This window comes from Hemitrygon akajei, chromosome 24 (genome assembly GCF_048418815.1).
Source record: "Hemitrygon akajei chromosome 24, sHemAka1.3, whole genome shotgun sequence".
In the NCBI taxonomy this organism is placed as follows: Eukaryota; Metazoa; Chordata; class Chondrichthyes; order Myliobatiformes; family Dasyatidae; genus Hemitrygon; species Hemitrygon akajei.
The window spans coordinates 40,925,083-40,946,564 of record NC_133147.1 but is presented as its reverse complement, the minus strand read 5'-3'; the positions used below and the strand labels follow the sequence as shown (position 1 = coordinate 40,946,564).

Here is a 21,482-nt window from a genome sequence, read left to right as displayed (position 1 = left end):
GTGAGGAAAGAGGATGGAGGGAGGGATGATGGATAGGAAAGTGAACGGTGTAATGGTGCAGAGAGGACAGGTGGAGAGAAGGAAGAGAGGAGTAGGTGGAGATGAGAGGGGAATGCACCAGAGTGACAGAGGGAGATGGAGGCAGGGGGGCTGCGGAGTGAGTGAGGGGGTGGACGGGGTCTCGGGAGGAGAGAGGAAGGAGGGCTGGAAGTTGTGGATGTGGCAGAGGGAGAATGGTAGGAGCAGATGGAGAATTATCCAGAGGAGAGAGGGTACACGGACTGTGTAGGGGGCATGCAGAAGCAGAGTTGAGAGGGAGAGAGCACAGTGGGAAGGATTTGGAAGGCTGAGAGAAGGAAGTTGCCCAGAAGGTGAGCAGAGAGGAGAATCCTCGCCTCAGTCCTGACCTACCTCTGACTCATGAACCACTTTAAACTGCATTAAGCTTTGTATCCAGTCAGTGGCCACTTTATTCGTTATCTTCTGTACCTATCGAAGTGGCACGGAGTGTACGTTTGTGGTCATCTCCAGCTGTACGTTTGTGGTCATCTCCAGCTGTATGTTTGTGGTCATCTCCAGCTGTATGTTTGTGGTCATCTCCAGCTGTATGTTTGTGGTCATCTCCAGCTGTACGTTTGTGGTCATCTCCAGCTGTACGTTTGTGGTCATCTCCAGCTGTACGTTTGTGGTCATCTCCAGCTGTATGTTTGTGGTCATCTCCAGCTGTACGTTTGTGGTCATCTCCAGCTGTATGTTTGTGGTCATCTCCAGCTGTATGTTTGTGGTCATCTCCAGCTGTACGTTTGTGGTCATCTCCAGCTGTAGGTTTGTGGTCATCTCCAGCTGTACGTTTGTGGTCATCTCCAGCTGTACGTTTGTGGTCATCTCCAGCTGTACGTTTGTGGTCATCTCCAGCTGTACGTTTGTGGTCATCTCCAGCTGTACGTTTGTGGTCATCTCCAGCTGTACGTTTGTGGTCATCTCCAGCTGTACGTTTGTGGTCATCTCCAGCTGTACGTTTGTGGTCATCTCCAGCTGTACGTTTGTGGTCATCTCCAGCTGTAGTCCAACCCCTTCGAGCTTCTTCTGCACAGCACTGTTGTAATACAGCAGACCCTCTCATACCTGCCACACCGAGGCCTCACTCCATACCACACCGAGGCCTCACTCCATACCACACTGAGGCCTCACTCCATACCACACCGAGGCCTCACTCCATACCACACCGAGGTCTCACTCCATACCACACTGAGGCCTCACTCCATACCACACCGAGGCCTCACTCCATACCACACCGAGGCCTCACTCCATACCACACTGAGGCCTCACTCCATACCACACCGAGGCCTCACTCCATACCACACCGAGGCCTCACTCAGTACCACACTGCCTCACTCCATACCACACCGAGGCCTCACTCCATACCACACTGAGGCCTCATTCCATACCACACCGAGGCCTCACTCCATGCCACACTGAGGCCTCATTCCATACCACACCGAGGCCTCATTCCATACCACACTGAGGCCTCACTCCATACCACACCGAGGCCTCACTCCATACCACACTGAGGCCTCACTCCATACCACACCGAGGCCTCACTCCATACCACACCGAGGCCTCACTCCATACCACACTGAGGCCTCACTCCATACCACACTGAGGCCTCACTCCATACCACACCGAGGCCTCACTCCATACCACACTGAGGCCTCACTCCATACCACACCGAGGCCTCACTCCATACCACACTGAGGCCTCACTCCATACCACACCGAGGCCTCACTCCATACCACACCGAGGCCTCACTCCATACCACACTGAGGCCTCACTCCATACCACACTGAGGCCTCACTCCATACCACACCGAGGTCTCACTCCATACCACACTGAGGCCTCACTCCATACCACACTGAGGCCTCACTCCATACCACACCGAGGCCTCACTCCATACCACACTGAGGCCTCACTCCATACCACACCGAGGCCTCACTCCATACCACACTGAGGCCTCACTCCATACCACACCGAGGCCTCACTCCATACCACACTGAGGCCTCACTCCATACCACACCGAGGCCTCACTCCATACCACACCGAGGCCTCACTCCATACCACACTGAGGCCTCACTCCATACCACACCGAGGCCTCACTCCATACCACACTGAGGCCTCACTCCATACCACACCGAGGCCTCACTCCATACCACACCGAGGCCTCACTCCATACCACACTGAGGCCTCATTCCATACCACACCCGAGGCCTCACTCCATACCACACCGAGGCCTCATTCCATACCACACTGAGGCCTCACTCCATACCACACTGAGGCCTCATTCCATACCACACTGCCTCACTCCATACCACACCGAGGCCTCACTCCATACCACACCGAGGCCTCATTCCATACCACACTGAGGCCTCACTCCATACCACACTGAGGCCTCACTCCATACCACACTGAGGCCTCACTCCATACCACACTGAGGCCTCACTCCATACCACACCGAGGCCTCATTCCATACCACACCGAGGCCTCACTCCATACCACACTGAGGCCTCACTCCATACCACACCGAGGCCTCATTCCATACCACACTGAGGCCTCACTCCATACCACACCGAGGCCTCACTCCATACCACACCGAGGCCTCATTCCATACCACACCGAGGCCTCACTCCATACCACACTGAGGCCTCACTCCATACCACACTGAGGCCTCACTCCATACCACACCGAGGCCTCATTCCATACCACACCGAGGCCTCACTCCATACCACACTGAGGCCTCACTCCATACCACACTGAGGCCTCACTCCATACCACACCGAGGCCTCATTCCATACCACACTGAGGCCTCACTCCATACCACACTGAGGCCTCACTCCATACCACACCGAGGTCTCACTCCATACCACACTGAGGCCTCACTCCATACCACACTGAGGCCTCACTCCATACCACACTGAGGCCTCACTCCATACCACACCGAGGCCTCACTCCATACCACACTGAGGCCTCACTCCATACCACACCGAGGCCTCACTCCATACCACACTGAGGCCTCACTCCATACCACACCGAGGCCTCACTCCATACCACACTGAGGCCTCACTCCATACCACACTGAGGCCTCACTCCATACCACACCGAGGCCTCACTCCATACCACACTGAGGCCTCACTCCATACCACACCGAGGCCTCACTCCATACCACACTGAGGCCTCACTCCATACCACACTGCCTCACTCCATACCACACTGAGGCCTCACTCCATACCACACTGAGGCCTCACTCCATACCACACTGCCTCACTCCATACCACACCGAGGCCTCACTCCATACCACACCGAGGCCTCACTCCATACCACACCGAGGCCTCACTCCATACCACACTGAGGCCTCACTCCATACCACACTGAGGCCTCACTCCATACCACACCGAGGCCTCACTCCATACCACACCGAGGCCTCATTCCATACCACACTGAGGCCTCACTCCATACCACACTGAGGCCTCATTCCATACCACACTGCCTCACTCCATACCACACCGAGGCCTCACTCCATACCACACCGAGGCCTCATTCCATACCACACTGAGGCCTCACTCCATACCACACTGAGGCCTCACTCCATACCACACTGAGGCCTCACTCCATACCACACCGAGGCCTCATTCCATACCACACCGAGGCCTCACTCCATACCACACCGAGGCCTCACTCCATACCACACCGAGGCCTCATTCCATACCACACTGAGGCCTCACTCCATACCACACTGAGGCCTCACTCCATACCACACTGAGGCCTCACTCCATACCACACCGAGGCCTCATTCCATACCACACCGAGGCCTCATTCCATACCACACCGAGGCCTCATTCCATACCACACCGAGGCCTCACTCCATACCACACTGAGGCCTCACTCCATACCACACTGAGGCCTCACTCCATACCACACCGAGGCCTCATTCCATACCACACCGAGGCCTCACTCCATACCACACTGAGGCCTCACTCCATACCACACTGAGGCCTCACTCCATACCACACCGAGGCCTCATTCCATACCACACTGAGGCCTCACTCCATACCACACTGCCTCACTCCATACCACACTGAGGCCTCACTCCATACCACACCGAGGCCTCATTCCATACCACACCGAGGCCTCACTCCATACCACACTGAGGCCTCACTCCATACCACTCTGAGGCCTCACTCCATACCACACCGAGGCCTCATTCCATACCACACTGAGGCCTCACTCCATACCACACTGAGGCCTCACTCCATACCACTCTGAGGCCTCACTCCATACCACACCGAGGCCTCATTCCATACCACACCGAGGCCTCACTCCATACCACACCGAGGCCTCACTCCATACCACACTGAGGCCTCACTCCATACCACACCGAGGCCTCACTCCATACCACACTGAGGCCTCATTCCATACCACACTGAGGCCTCACTCCATACCACACCGAGGCCTCACTCCATACCACTGAGGCCTCACTCCATACCACACTGAGGCCTCACTCCATACCACACCGAGGCCTCACTCCATACCACACTGAGGCCTCACTCCATACCACACCGAGGCCTCACTCCATACCACACTGAGGCCTCACTCCATACCACACTGAGGCCTCATTCCATACCACACCGAGGCCTCACTCCATACCACACCGAGGCCTCATTCCATACCACACCGAGGCCTCATTCCATACCACACCGAGGCCTCACTCCATACCACACTGAGGCCTCACTCCATACCACACCGAGGCCTCATTCCATACCACACCGAGGCCTCACTCCATACCACACTGAGGCCTCACTCCATACCACACCGAGGCCTCACTCCATACCACACCGAGGCCTCATTCCATACCACACTGAGGCCTCACTCCATACCACACTGAGGCCTCACTCCATACCACACTGAGGCCTCACTCCATACCACACCGAGGCCTCATTCCATACCACACCGAGGCCTCACTCCATACCACACTGAGGCCTCACTCCATACCACTCTGAGGCCTCACTCCATACCACACCGAGGCCTCATTCCATACCACACTGAGGCCTCACTCCATACCACACTGAGGCCTCACTCCATACCACTCTGAGGCCTCACACCATACCACACCGAGGCCTCACTCCATACCACACTGAGGCCTCACTCCATACCACACCGAGGCCTCACTCCATACCACACTGAGGCCTCACTCCATACCACACTGAGGCCTCACTCCAAACCACACCGAGGCCTCACTCCATACCACACTGAGGCCTCATTCCATACCACACTGAGGCCTCACTCCATACCACACCGAGGCCTCACTCCATACCACTGAGGCCTCACTCCATACCACACTGAGGCCTCACTCCATACCACACCGAGGCCTCACTCCATACCACACCGAGGCCTCACTCCATACCACACTGAGGCCTCACTCCATACCACACCGAGGCCTCACTCCATACCACACCGAGGCCTCACTCCATACCACACCGAGGCCTCATTCCATACCACACTGCCTCACTCCATACCACACCGAGGCCTCACTCCATACCACTCTGAGGCCTCACTCCATACCACACCGAGGCCTCACTCCATACCACACTGAGGCCTCACTCCATACCACACCGAGGCCTCATTCCATACCACACCCGAGGCCTCATTCCATACCACACTGAGGCCTCACTCCATACCACACTGAGGCCTCACTCCATACCACACTGAGGCCTCACTCCATACCACACCGAGGCCTCATTCCATACCACACCGAGGCCCCACTCCATACCACACTGAGGCCTCACTCCATACCACACTGAGGCCTCACTCCATACCACACCGAGGCCTCATTCCATACCACACCGAGGCCTCACTCCATACCACACTGAGGCCTCACTCCATACCACACCGAGGCCTCACTCCATACCACACCGAGGCCTCATTCCATACCACACTGAGGCCTCACTCCATACCACACTGAGGCCTCACTCCATACCACACTGAGGCCTCACTCCATACCACACCGAGGCCTCATTCCATACCACACCGAGGCCTCACTCCATACCACACTGAGGCCTCACTCCATACCACTCTGAGGCCTCACTCCATACCACACCGAGGCCTCATTCCATACCACACTGAGGCCTCACTCCATACCACACTGAGGCCTCACTCCATACCACTCTGAGGCCTCACACCATACCACACCGAGGCCTCACTCCATACCACACTGAGGCCTCACTCCATACCACACCGAGGCCTCACTCCATACCACACTGAGGCCTCACTCCATACCACACTGAGGCCTCACTCCAAACCACACCGAGGCCTCACTCCATACCACACTGAGGCCTCATTCCATACCACACTGAGGCCTCACTCCATACCACACCGAGGCCTCACTCCATACCACTGAGGCCTCACTCCATACCACACTGAGGCCTCACTCCATACCACACCGAGGCCTCACTCCATACCACACCGAGGCCTCACTCCATACCACACTGAGGCCTCACTCCATACCACACCGAGGCCTCACTCCATACCACACCGAGGCCTCACTCCATACCACACCGAGGCCTCATTGCATACCACACCGAGGCCTCACTCCATACCACACCGAGGCCTCATTCCATACCACACCGAGGCCTCATTCCATACCACACCGAGGCCTCACTCCATACCACACTGAGGCCTCACTCCATACCACACTGAGGCCTGATTCCATACCACACTGAGGCCTCACTCCATACCACACTGAGGCCTCACTCCATACCACACTGAGGCCTGATTCCATACCACACTGAGGCCTCACTCCATACCACACTGAGGCCTCACTCCATACCACACTGAGGCCTCACTCCATACCACACCGAGCCCTCACTCCATACCACACTGAGGCCTCACTCCATACCACACCGCCTCACTCCATACCACACTGAGGCCTCACTCCATACCACACTGAGGCCTCACTCCATACCACACCGAGGCCTCACTCCATAGCACACCGAGGCCTCACTCCATACCACACTGAGGCCTCACTCCATACCACACCGAGGCCTCACTCCATACCACACTGAGGCCTCACTCCATACCACACTGCCTCACTCCATACCACACCGAGGCCTCACTCCATACCACACTGAGGCCTCACTCCATACCACACTGAGGCCTCACTCCATACCACACCGAGGCCTCACTCCATACCACACCGAGGCCTCACTCCATACCACACTGAGGCCTCACTCCATACCACACTGCCTCACTCCATACAACACTGAGGCCTCACTCCATACCACACTGCCTCACTCCATACCACACCGAGGCCTCACTCCATACCACACCGAGACCTCACTCCATACCACACCGAGGCCTCACTCCATACCACACCGAGACCTCACTCCATACCACACCGAGGCCTCACTCCATACCACACTGAGGCCTCACTCCATACCACACTGAGGCCTCACTCCATACCACACTGAGGCCTGATTCCATACCACACCGAGGCCTCACTCCATACCACACCGAGGCCTCACTCCATACCACACTGAGGCCTCACTCCATACCACACCGAGTCCTCACTCCATACCACACCGAGGCCTCACTCCATACCACATCGAGGCCTCACTCCATACCACACCGAGGCCTCACCTCCATACCACACTGAGGCCTCACTCCATACCACACCGAGGCCTCACTCCATACCACACTGAGGCCTCACTCCATACCACACCGAGGCCTCACTCCATACCACACCGAGGCCTCACTCCATACCACACTGAGGCCTGATTCCATACCACACTGAGGCCTCACTCCATACCACACTGAGGCCTCACTCCATACCACACCGAGGCCTCACTCCATACCACACCGAGGCCTCACTCCATACCACACTGAGGCCTCACTCCATACCACACTGAGGCCTGATTCCATACCACACTGAGGCCTCACTCCATACCACACTGAGGCCTCACTCCATACCACACTGAGGTCTCACTCCATACCACACCGACGCCTCACTCCATACCACACCGAGGCCTCACTCCAGACCACACCGAGGCCTCACTCCATACCACACCGAGGCCTCACTCCATACCGACACTGAGGTCTCACTCCATACCACACTGAGGCCTGATTCCATACCACACTGAGGCCTCACTCCATACCACACTGAGGCCTCACTCCTTCCACACTGAGGCCTCACTCCATTCCACACCGAGGCCTCACTCCATACCACACCGAGGCCTCACTCCATACCACACCGAGGCCTCACTCCATACCACACTGAGGCCTGATTCCATACCACACTGAGGCCTCATTCCATACCACACTGAGGCCTCACTCCATACCACACTGAGGGCCTCACTCCATACCACACTGCCTCACTCCATACAACACTGAGGCCTCACTCCATACCACACTGCCTCACTCCATACCAACACCGAGGCCTCACTCCATACCACACCGAGACCTCACTCCATACCACACCGAGGCCTCACTCCATACCACACCGAGACCTCACTACATACCACACCGAGGCCTCACTCCATACCACACTGAGGCCTCATTCCATACCACACTGAGGCCTCACTCCATACCACACCGAGGCCTCACTCCATACCACACCGAGGCCTCACTCCATACCACACCGAGGCCTCACTCCATACCACACTGAGGCCTCACTCCATACCACACCGAGGCCTCACTCCATACCACACCGAGGGCCTCACTCCATACCACACTGAGGCCTCACTCCATACCACACCGAGGCCTCACTCCATACCACACCGAGGCCTCACTCCATACCACACTGAGGCCTGATTCCATACCACACTGAGGCCTCACTCCATACCACACTGAGGCCTCACTCCATACCACACCGAGGGCCTCACTCCATACCACACCGAGGACTCACTCCATACCACACCGAGGACTCACTCCATACCACACTGAGGCCTGATTCCATACCACACTGAGGCCTCACTCCATACCACACTGAGGCCTCACTCCATACCACACTGAGGCCTGATTCCATACCACACTGAGGCCTCACTCCATACCACACTGAGGCCTCACTCCATACCACACTGAGGCCTCACTCCATACCACACCGAGGCCTCACTCCATACCACACCGAGGCCTCACTCCATACCACACTGAGGCCTCACTCCATACCACACCGAGGCCTCACTCCATACCACACCGAGGCCTCACTCCATACCACACTGAGGCCTGATTCCATACCACACTGAGGCCTCACTCCATACCACACTGAGGCCTCACTCCATACCACACTGAGGCCTGATTCCATACCACACTGAGGCCTCACTCCATACCACACTGAGACCTCACTCCATACCACACTGAGGTCTCACTCCATACCCACACCGAGGCCTCACTCCATACCACACTGAGGCCTCACTCCATACCACACCGAGGCCTCACTCCATACCACACTGAGGCCTCACTCCATACCACACCGAGGCCTCACTCCATACCACACCGAGGCCTCACTCCATACCACACCGAGGCCTCACTCCCATACCACACCGAGGCCTCACTCCATACCACACTGAGGCCTCACTCCATACCACACTGCCTCACTCCATACCACACCGAGGCCTCACTCCATACCACACTGAGGCCTCACTCCATACCACACCGAGGCCTCACTCCATACCACACCGAGGCCTCACTCCATAACACACCGAGGCCCTCACTCCATACCACACTGAGGCCTCACTCCATACCACACTGAGGCCTGATTCCATACCACACTGAGGCCTCACTCCATACCACACTGAGGCCTCACTCCATACCACACTGAGGCCTCACTCCATACCACACCGAGGCCTCATTCCATACCACACCGAGGCCTCACTCCATACCACACTGAGCCCTCACTCCATACCACTCTGAGGCCTCACTCCATACCACACTGAGGCCTCACTCCATACCACACTGAGGCCTCACTCCATACCACTCTGAGGCCTCACACCATACCACACCGAGGCCTCACTCATACCACACTGAGGCCTCACTCCATACCACACTGCCTCACTCCTTACCACACCGAGGGCCTCACTCCATACCACACTGAGGCCTCACTCCATACCACACCGAGGCCTCACTCCATACCACACCGAGGCCTCACTCCATACCACACCGAGGGCCTCACTCCATACCACACCGAGGCCTCACTCCATAACACACCGAGGCCTCACTCCATACCACACTGAGGCCTCACTCCATACCACACTGAGGCCTGATTCCATACCACACTGAGGCCTCACTCCATACCACACTGAGGCCTCACTCCATACCACACTGAGGCCTCACTCCATACCACACCGAGGCCTCATTCCATACCACACCGAGGCCTCACTCCATACCACACTGAGGCCTCACTCCCGTACCACACTGAGGCCTCACTCCATACCACACTGAGGCCTCACTCCATACCACACCGAGGGCCTCACACCATACCACACTGAGGCCTCGCTCCATACCACACTGAGGCCTCGCTCCATACCACACTGAGGCCTCGCTCCATACCACACTGAGGCCTCACTCCATACCCACACCGAGGCCTCATTCCATACCACACCGAGGCCTCATTCCATACCACACCGAGGCCTCATTCCATACCACACCGAGGCCTCACTCCATACCACAACCGAGGCCTCACTCCATACCACTGAGGCCTCACTCCATACCACACTGAGGCCTCACTCCATACCACACCGAGGCCTCACTCCATACCACACCGAGGCCTCACTCCATACCACACTGAGGCCTCACTCCATACCACACCGAGGCCTCACTCCATACCACACCGAGGCCTCACTCCATACCACACCGAGGCCTCACTCCATACCACACCGAGGCCTCACTCCATACTACCCGAGGCCTCACTCCATACCACACCGAGGCCTCACTCCATACCACGCCGAGGCCTCACTCCATACCACACTGAGGCCTGATTCCATACCACACTGAGGCCTCACTCCATACCACACTGAGGCCTGATTCCATACCATACTGAGGCCTCACTCCATACCACACTGAGGCCTCACTCCATACCACACTGAGGCCTCACTCCATACCACACCGAGGCCTCACTCCATACCACACTGAGGCCTCACTCCATACCACACCGAGGCCTCACTCCATACCACACTGAGGCCTCACTCCATACCACACCGAGGCCTCACTCCATACCACACCGAGGCCTCACTCCATACCACACTGAGGCCTCACTCCATACCACACCGAGGCCTCACTCCAAACCACACTGAGGCCTCACTCCATACCACACTGCCTCACTCCATACCACACCGAGGCCTCACTCCATACCACACTGAGGCCTCACTCCATACCACACCGAGGCCTCACTCCATACCACACCGAGGCCGCACTCCATACCACACTGAGGCCTCACTCCATACCACACTGCCTCACTCCATACAACACTGAGGCCTCACTCCATACCCACACTGCCTCACTCCATACCACACCGAGGCCTCACTCCATACCACACCGAGACCTCACTCCATACCACACCGAGGCCTCACTCCATACCACACCGAGACCTCACTCCATACCACACTGAGGCCTCACTCCATTCCACACCGAGGCCTCACTCCATACCAAACCGAGGCCTCACTCCATACCACACTGAGTCCTCACTCCATACCACACCGAGGCCTCACTCCATACCACACTGAGGCCTCACTCCATACCACACTGCCTCACTCCATACCACACTGAGGCCTCACTCCATACCACACTGCCTCACTCCATACCACACCGAGGCCTCACTCCATACCACACTGAGGCCTCACTCCATACCACACCGAGGCCTCACTCCATACCACACTGAGGCCTCACTCCATACCACACCGAGGCCTCACTCCATACCACACCGAGGCCTCACTCCATACCACACTGAGGCCTCACTCCATACCACACTGAGGCCTCACTCCATACCACTCTGAGGCCTCACACCATACCACACCGAGGCCCTCACTCCATACCACACTGAGGCCTCACTGCATACCACACCGAGGCCTCACTCCATACCACACCTGAGGCCTCACTCCATACCACACTGAGGCCTCACTCCATACCACACCGAGGCCTCACTCCATACCACACTTGAGGCCTCAAATCATACCACACTGAGGCCTCACTCCATACCACACCGAGGCCTCACTCCATACCACTGAGGCCTCACTCCATACCACACTGAGGCCTCACTCCATACCACACCGAGGCCTCACTCCATACCACACCGAGGCCTCACTCCATACCACACCGCCTCACTCCATACCACACCGAGGCCTCACTCCATACCACACCGAGGCCTCATTCCATACCACACCGAGGCCTCACTCCATACCACACCGAGGCCTCATTCCATACCACACCGAGGCCTCATTCCATACCACACCGAGGCCTCACTCCATACCACACCGAGGCCTCACTCCATTCCACACTGAGGCCTCACTCCATACCACACTGAGGCCTGATTCCATACCACACTGAGGCCTCACTCCATACCACACTGAGGCCTGATTCCATACCACACCGAGGCCTCACTCCATACCACACTGAGGCCTCACTCCATACCACACCGAGGCCTCACTCCATACCACACTGAGGCCTCACTCCATACCACACCGAGGCCTCACTCCATACCACACCGGAGGCCTCACTCCATACCACACTGAGGCCTCACTCCATACCACACTGCCTCACTCCATACCACACCGAGGCCTCACTCCATACCACACTGAGGCCTCACTCCATACCACACTGAGGCCTCACTCCATACCACACCGAGGCCTCACTCCATACCACACTGAGGCCTCACTCCATACCACACTGAGGCCTCACTCCATACCACACTGAGGCCTCACTCCATACCACACCCTCACTCCATACCACACTGAGGCCTCACTCCATACCACACTGCCTCACTCCATACCACACTGCCTCACTCCATACCACACCGAGGCCTCACTCCATACCACACCGAGGCCTCACTCCATACCACACTGAGGCCTCACTCCATACCACACCGAGGCCTCACTCCATACCACACTGAGGCCTCACTCCATACCACACTGCCTCACTCCATACCACACTGAGGCCTCACTCCATACCACACTGCCTCACTCCATACCACACCGAGGCCTCACTCCATACCACACTGAGGCCTCACTACATACCACACCGAGGCCTTACTCAATACCACACTGAGGCCTCACTCCATACCACACCGAGGCCTCACTCCATACCACACCGAGGCCTCACTCCATACCACACTGAGGCCTCACTCCATACCACACTGAGGCCTCACTCCATACCACTCTGAGGCCTCACACCATACCAAACCGAGGCCTCACTCCATACCACACTGAGGCCTCACTCCATACCACACCGAGGCCTCACTCCATACCACACTGAGGTCTCACTCCATACCACACTGAGGCCTCACTCCATTCCACACTGAGGCCTCATTCCATACCACACTGAGGCCTCACTCCATACCACACCGAGGCCTCACTCCATACCACTGAGGCCTCACTCCATACCACACTGAGGCCTCACTCCATACCACACTGAGCCTCACTCCATACCACACCGAGGCCTCACTCCATACCACACCGAGGCCTCACTCCATACCACACCGAGGCCTCACTCCATACCACACCGAGGCCTCATTCCATACCACAACCGAGGCCTCACTCCATACCACACCCGAGGCCTCATTCCATACCACACCGAGGCCTCATTCCATACCACACTGAGGCCTCACTCCATACCACACCGAGGCCTCACTCCATACCACACTGAGGCCTCACTCCATACCACACTGAGCCTGATTCCATACCACACTGAGGCCTCACTCCATACCACACTGAGGCCTGATTCCATACCACACCGAGGCCTCACTCCATACCACACTGAGGCCTCACTCCATACCACACCGAGGCCTCACTCCATACCACACTGAGGCCTCACTCCATACCACACCGAGGCCTCACTCCATACCACACCGAGGCCTCACTCCATACCACACTGAGGCCTCACTCCATACCACACTGCCTCACTCCATACCACACCGAGGCCTCACTCCATACCACACTGAGGCCTCACTCCATACCACACCGAGGCCTCACTCCATACCACACTGAGCCTCACTCCATACCACACTGAGGCCTCATTCCATACCACACCGAGGCCTCACTCCATACCACACTGAGGCCTCACTCCATACCACACTGCCCTCACTCCATACCAAACTGCCTCACTCCATACCACACTGAGGCCTCATTCCATACCACACCGAGGCCTCACTCCATACCACACTGAGGCCTCACTCCATACCACACTGCCTCACTCCATACCACACTGAGGCCTCACTCCATACCACACCGAGGCCTCACTCCATACCACACCGAGGCCTCACTCCATACCACACCGAGGCCTCACTCCATACCACACTGAGGCCTCACTCCATACCACACTGCCTCACTCCATACCACACCGAGGCCTCACTCCATACCACACTGAGGCCTCACTCCATACCACACTGAGGCCTCACTCCATACCACACCGAGGCCTCACTCCATACCACACCGAGGCCTCACTCCATACCACACTGAGGCCTCACTCCATACCACACTGCCTCACTCCATACAACACTGAGGCCTCACTCCATACCACACTGCCTCACTCCATACCACACCGAGGCCTCACTCCATACCACACCGAGACCTCACTCCATACCACCCGAGGCCTCACTCCATACCACACCGAGACCTCACTCCATACCACACCGAGGCCTCACTCCATACCACACTGAGGCCCTCACTCCATACCACACTGAGGCCTCACTCCATACCACACTGAGGCCTGATTCCATACCACACCGAGGCCTCACCTCCATACCACACCGAGGCCTCACTCCATACCACACTGAGGCCTCACTCCATACCACACCGAGTCCTCACTCCATACCACACCGAGGCCTCACTCCATACCACATCGAGGCCTCACTCCATACCACACCGAGGCCTCACTCCATACCACACTGAGGCCTCACTCCATACCACACCGAGGCCTCACTCCATACCACACTGAGGCCTCACTCCATACCACACCGAGGCCTCACTCCATACCACACCGAGGCCTCACTCCATACTACCACACTGAGGCCTCACTCCATACCACACCGAGGCCTCACTCCATACCACACCGAGGCCTCACTCCATACCACACCGAGGCCTCACTCCATACCACACTGAGGCCTCACTCCATACCACACTGAGGCCTGATTCCATACCACACTGAGGCCTCACTCCATACCACACTGAGGCCTCACTCCATACCACACTGAGGTCTCACTCCATACCACACTGACGCCTCACTCCATACCACACCGAGGCCTCACTCCATACCACACCGAGGCCTCACTCCATACCACACCGAGGCCTCACTCCATACCACACTGAGGTCTCACTCCATACCACACTGAGGCCTGATTCCATACCACACTGAGGCCTCTCTCCATACCACACTGAGGCCTCACTCCATTCCACACTGAGGCCTCACTCCATACCACACCGAGGCCTCACTCCATACCACACCGAGGCCTCACTCCATACCACACCGAGGCCTCACTCCATACCACACTGAGGCCTGATTCCATACCACACTGAGGCCTCATTCCATACCACACTGAGGCCTCACTCCATACCACACTGAGGCCTCACTCCATACCACACTGCCTCACTCCATACAACACTGAGGCCTCACTCCATACCACATTGCCTCACTCCATACCACACCGAGGCCCTCACTCCATACCACACCGAGACCTCACTCCATACCACACCGAGGCCTCACTCCATACCACACCGAGACCTCACTACATACCACACCGAGGCCTCACTCCATACCACACTGAGGCCTCATTCCATACCACACCGAGGCCTCACTCCATACCACACCGAGGCCTCACTCCATACCACACCGAGGCCTCACTCCATACCACACTGAGGCCTCACTCCATACCACACTGAGGCCTCACTCCATACCACACCGAGGCCTCACTCCATACCACACCGAGGCCTCACTCCATACCACACTGAGGCCTCACTCCATACCACACCGAGGCCTCACTCCATACCACACCGAGGCCTCACTCCATACCACACTGAGGCCTGATTCCATACCACACTGAGGCCTCACTCCATACCACACTGAGGCCTCACTCCATACCACACCGAGGCCTCACTCCATACCACACCGAGGACTCACTCCATACCACACCGAGGCCTCACTCCATACCACACTGAGGCCTGATTCCATACCACACTGAGGCCTCACTCCATACCACACTGAGGCCTCACTCCATACCACACTGAGGCCTGATTCCATACCACACTGAGGCCTCACTCCATACCACACTGAGGCCTCACTCCATACCACACTGAGGCCTCACTCCATACCACACTGAGGCCTCACTCCATACCACACCGAGGCCTCACTCCATACCACACCGAGGCCTCACTCCATACCACACTGAGGCCTCACTCCATACCACACCGAGGCCTCACTCCATACCACACCGAGGCCTCACTCCATACCACACTGAGGCCTGATTCCATACCACACTGAGGCCTCACTCCATACCACACTGAGGCCTCACTCCATACCACACTGAGGCCTGATTCCATACCACACTGAGGCCTCACTCCATACCACACTGAGACCTCACTCCATACCACACTGAGGCCTCACTCCATACCACACCGAGGCCTCACTCCATACCACACTGAGGCCTCACTCCATACCACACCGAGGCCTCACTCCATACCACACTGAGGCCTCACTCCATACCACACCGAGGCCTCACTCCATACCACACCGAGGCCTCACTCCATACCACACTGAGGCCTCACTCCATACCACACCGAGGCCTCACTCCATACCACACTGAGGCCTCACTCCATACCACACTGCCTCACTCCATACCACACCGAGGCCTCACTCCATACCACACTGAGGCCTCACTCCATACCACACCGAGGCCTCACTCCATACCACACCGAGGCCTCACTCCATAACACACCGAGGCCTCACTCCATACCACACTGAGGCCTCACTCCATACCACACTGAGGCCTGATTCCATACCACACTGAGGCCTCACTCCATACCACACTGAGGCCTCACTCCATACCACACTGAGGCCTCACTCCATACCACACCGAGGCCTCATTCCATACCACACCGAGGCCTCACTCCATACCACACTGAGGCCTCACTCCATACCACTCTGAGGCCTCACTCCATACCACACTGAGGCCTCACTCCATACCACACTGAGGCCTCACTCCATACCACTCTGAGGCCTCACACCATACCACACCGAGGCCTCACTCCATACCACACCGAGGCCTCACTCCATACCACACTGAGGCCTCACTCCATACCACACCGCCTCACTCCATACCACACCGAGGCCTCACTCCATACCACACTGAGGCCTCACTCCATACCACACCGAGGCCTCACTCCATACCACACCGAGGCCTCACTCCATAACACACCGAGGCCTCACTCCATACCACACTGAGGCCTCACTCCATACCACACTGAGGCCTGATTCCATACCACACTGAGGCCTGATTCCATACCACACTGAGGCCTCACTCCATACCACACTGAGGCCTCACTCCATACCACACCGAGGCCTCATTCCATACCACACCGAGCCCTCACTCCATACCACACTGAGGCCTCACTCCATACCACACTGAGGCCTCACTCCATACCACACCGAGGCCTCACTCCATACCACACTGAGGCCTCGCTCCATACCACACTGAGGCCTCGCTCCATACCACACTGAGGCCTCGCTCCATACCACACTGAGGCCTCACTCCATACCACACCGAGGCCTCACTCCATACCACACTGAGGCCTCATTCCATACCACACTGAGGCCTCACTCCATACCACACCGAGGCCTCACTCCATACCACACCGAGGCCTCACTCCATACCACACTGAGGCCTCACTCCATACCACACCGAGGCCTCACTCCATACCACACCGAGGCCTCACTCCATACCACACTGAGGCCTCGCTCCATACCACACTGAGGCCTCGCTCCATACCACACTGAGGCCTCGCTCCATACCACACTGAGGCCTCGCTCCATACCACACTGAGGCCTCACTCCATACCACACCGAGGCCTCACTCCATACCACACTGAGGCCTCATTCCATACCACACCGAGGCCTCACTCCATACCACACCGAGGCCTCACTCCATACCACTGAGGCCTCACTCCATACCACACTGAGGCCTCACTCCATACCACACTGAGGCCTCACTCCATACCACACCGAGGCCTCACTCCATACCACACCGAGGCCTCACTCCATACCACACTGAGGCCTCACTCCATACCACACCGAGGCCTCACTCCATACCACACCGAGGCATCACTCCATACCACACCGAGGCCTCACTCCATACCACACCGAGGCCTCACTCCATACCACACCGAGGCCTCACTCCATACTACACCGAGGCCTCATTCCATACCACACCGAGGCCTCACTCCATACCACGCCGAGGCCTCACTCCATACCACACTGAGGCCTCACTCCATACCACACTGAGGCCTGATTCCATACCACACTGAGGCCTCACTCCATACCACACTGAGGCCTGATTCCATACCACACTGAGGCCTCACTCCATACCACACTGAGGCCTCACTCCATACCACACCGAGGCCTCACTCCATACCACACCGAGGCCTCACTCCATACCACACTGAGGCCTCACTCCATACCACACCGAGGCCTCACTCCATACCACACTGAGGCCTCACTCCATACCACACCGAGGCCTCACTCCATACCACACTGAGGCCTCACTCCATACCACACCGAGGCCTCACTCCAAACCACACTGAGGCCTCACTCCATACCACACTGCCTCACTCCATACCACACCGAGGCCTCACTCCATACCACACTGAGGCCTCACTCCATACCACACCGAGGCCGCACTCCATACCACACTGAGGCCTCAATCCATACCACACTGCCTCACTCCATACAACACTGAGGCCTCACTCCATACCACACTGCCTCACTCCATACCACACCGAGGCCTCACTCCATACCACACCGAGACCTCACTCCATACCACACCGAGGCCTCACTCCATACCACACCGAGACCTCACTCCATACCACACTGAGGCCTCACTCCATTCCACACCGAGGCCTCACTCCATACCAAACCGAGGCCTCACTCCATACCACACTGAGTCCTCACTCCATACCACACCGAGGCCTCACTCCATACCACACTGAGGCCTCACTCCATACCACACTGCCTCACTCCATACCACACTGAGGCCTCACTCCATACCACACTGCCTCACTCCATACCACACCGAGGCCTCACTCCATACCACACTGAGGCCTCACTCCATACCACACCGAGGCCTCACTCCATACCACACTGAGGCCTCACTCCATACCACACCGAGGCCTCACTCCATACCACACCGAGGCCTCACTCCATACCACACTGAGGCCTCATTCCATACCACACCGAGGCCTCACTCCATACCACACCGAGGCCTCACTCCATACCACTGAGGCCTCACTCCATACCACACTGAGGCCTCACTCCATACCACACTGAGGCCTCACTCCATACCACACCGAGGCCTCACTCCATACCACACCGAGGCCTCACTCCATACCACACTGAGGCCTCACTCCATACCACACCGAGGCCTCACTCCATACCACACCGAGGCATCACTCCATACCACACCGAGGCCTCACTCCATACCACACCGAGGCCTCACTCCATACCACACCGAGGCCTCACTCCATACTACACCGAGGCCTCATTCCATACCACACCGAGGCCTCACTCCATACCACGCCGAGGCCTCACTCCATACCACACTGAGGCCTCACTCCATACCACACTGAGGCCTGATTCCATACCACACTGAGGCCTCACTCCATACCACACTGAGGCCTGATTCCATACCACACTGAGGCCTCACTCCATACCACACTGAGGCCTCACTCCATACCACACCGAGGCCTCACTCCATACCACACCGAGGCCTCACTCCATACCACACTGAGGCCTCACTCCATACCACACCGAGGCCTCACTCCATACCACACTGAGGCCTCACTCCATACCACACCGAGGCCTCACTCCATACCACACTGAGGCCTCACTCCATACCACACCGAGGCCTCACTCCAAACCACACTGAGGCCTCACTCCATACCACACTGCCTCACTCCATACCACACCGAGGCCTCACTCCATACCACACTGAGGCCTCACTCCATACCACACCGAGGCCGCACTCCATACCACACTGAGGCCTCAATCCATACCACACTGCCTCACTCCATACAACACTGAGGCCTCACTCCATACCACACTGCCTCACTCCATACCACACCGAGGCCTCACTCCATACCACACCGAGACCTCACTCCATACCACACCGAGGCCTCACTCCATACCACACCGAGACCTCACTCCATACCACACTGAGGCCTCACTCCATTCCACACCGAGGCCTCACTCCATACCAAACCGAGGCCTCACTCCATACCACACTGAGTCCTCACTCCATACCACACCGAGGCCTCACTCCATACCACACTGAGGCCTCACTCCATACCACACTGCCTCACTCCATACCACACTGAGGCCTCACTCCATACCACACTGCCTCACTCCATACCACACCGAGGCCTCACTCCATACCACACTGAGGCCTCACTCCATACCACACCGAGGCCTCACTCCATACCACACTGAGGCCTCACTCCATACCACACCGAGGCCTCACTCCATACCACACCGAGGCCTCACTCCATACCACACTGAGGCCTCACTCCATTCCACACTGAGGCCTCACTCCATACCACTCTGAGGCCTCACACCATACCACACCGAGGCCTCACTCCATACCACACTGAGGCCTCACTCCATACCACACCGAGGCCTCACTCCATACCACACTGAGGCCTCACTCCATACCACACTGAGGCCTCACTCCATACCACACCGAGGCCTCACTCCATACCACACACACCGCCTCACTCCATACCACACCGAGGCCTCACTCCATACCACACCGAGGCCTCATTCCATACCACACCGAGGCCTCATTCCATACCACACCGAGGCCTCATTCCATACCACACCGAGGCCTCACTCCATACCACACCGAGGCCTCACTCCATTCCACACTGAGGCCTCACTCCATACCACACTGAGGCCTGATTCCATACCACACTGAGGCCTCACTCCATACCACACTGAGGCCTGATTCCATACCACACCGAGGCCTCACTCCA

At 57.4% G+C, this 21,482-nt stretch overlaps 1 protein-coding gene across 1 annotated transcript in view; it reads left to right on the top strand.

Moving 5' to 3' along the window:
* The window catches only part of LOC140716028 (tumor protein p63-regulated gene 1-like protein), a 48,294-nt gene that overhangs the window by 11,881 nt on the left and 14,931 nt on the right, over nucleotides 1-21,482 (top strand). The gene's annotated exons all lie outside the window — the stretch shown is intronic.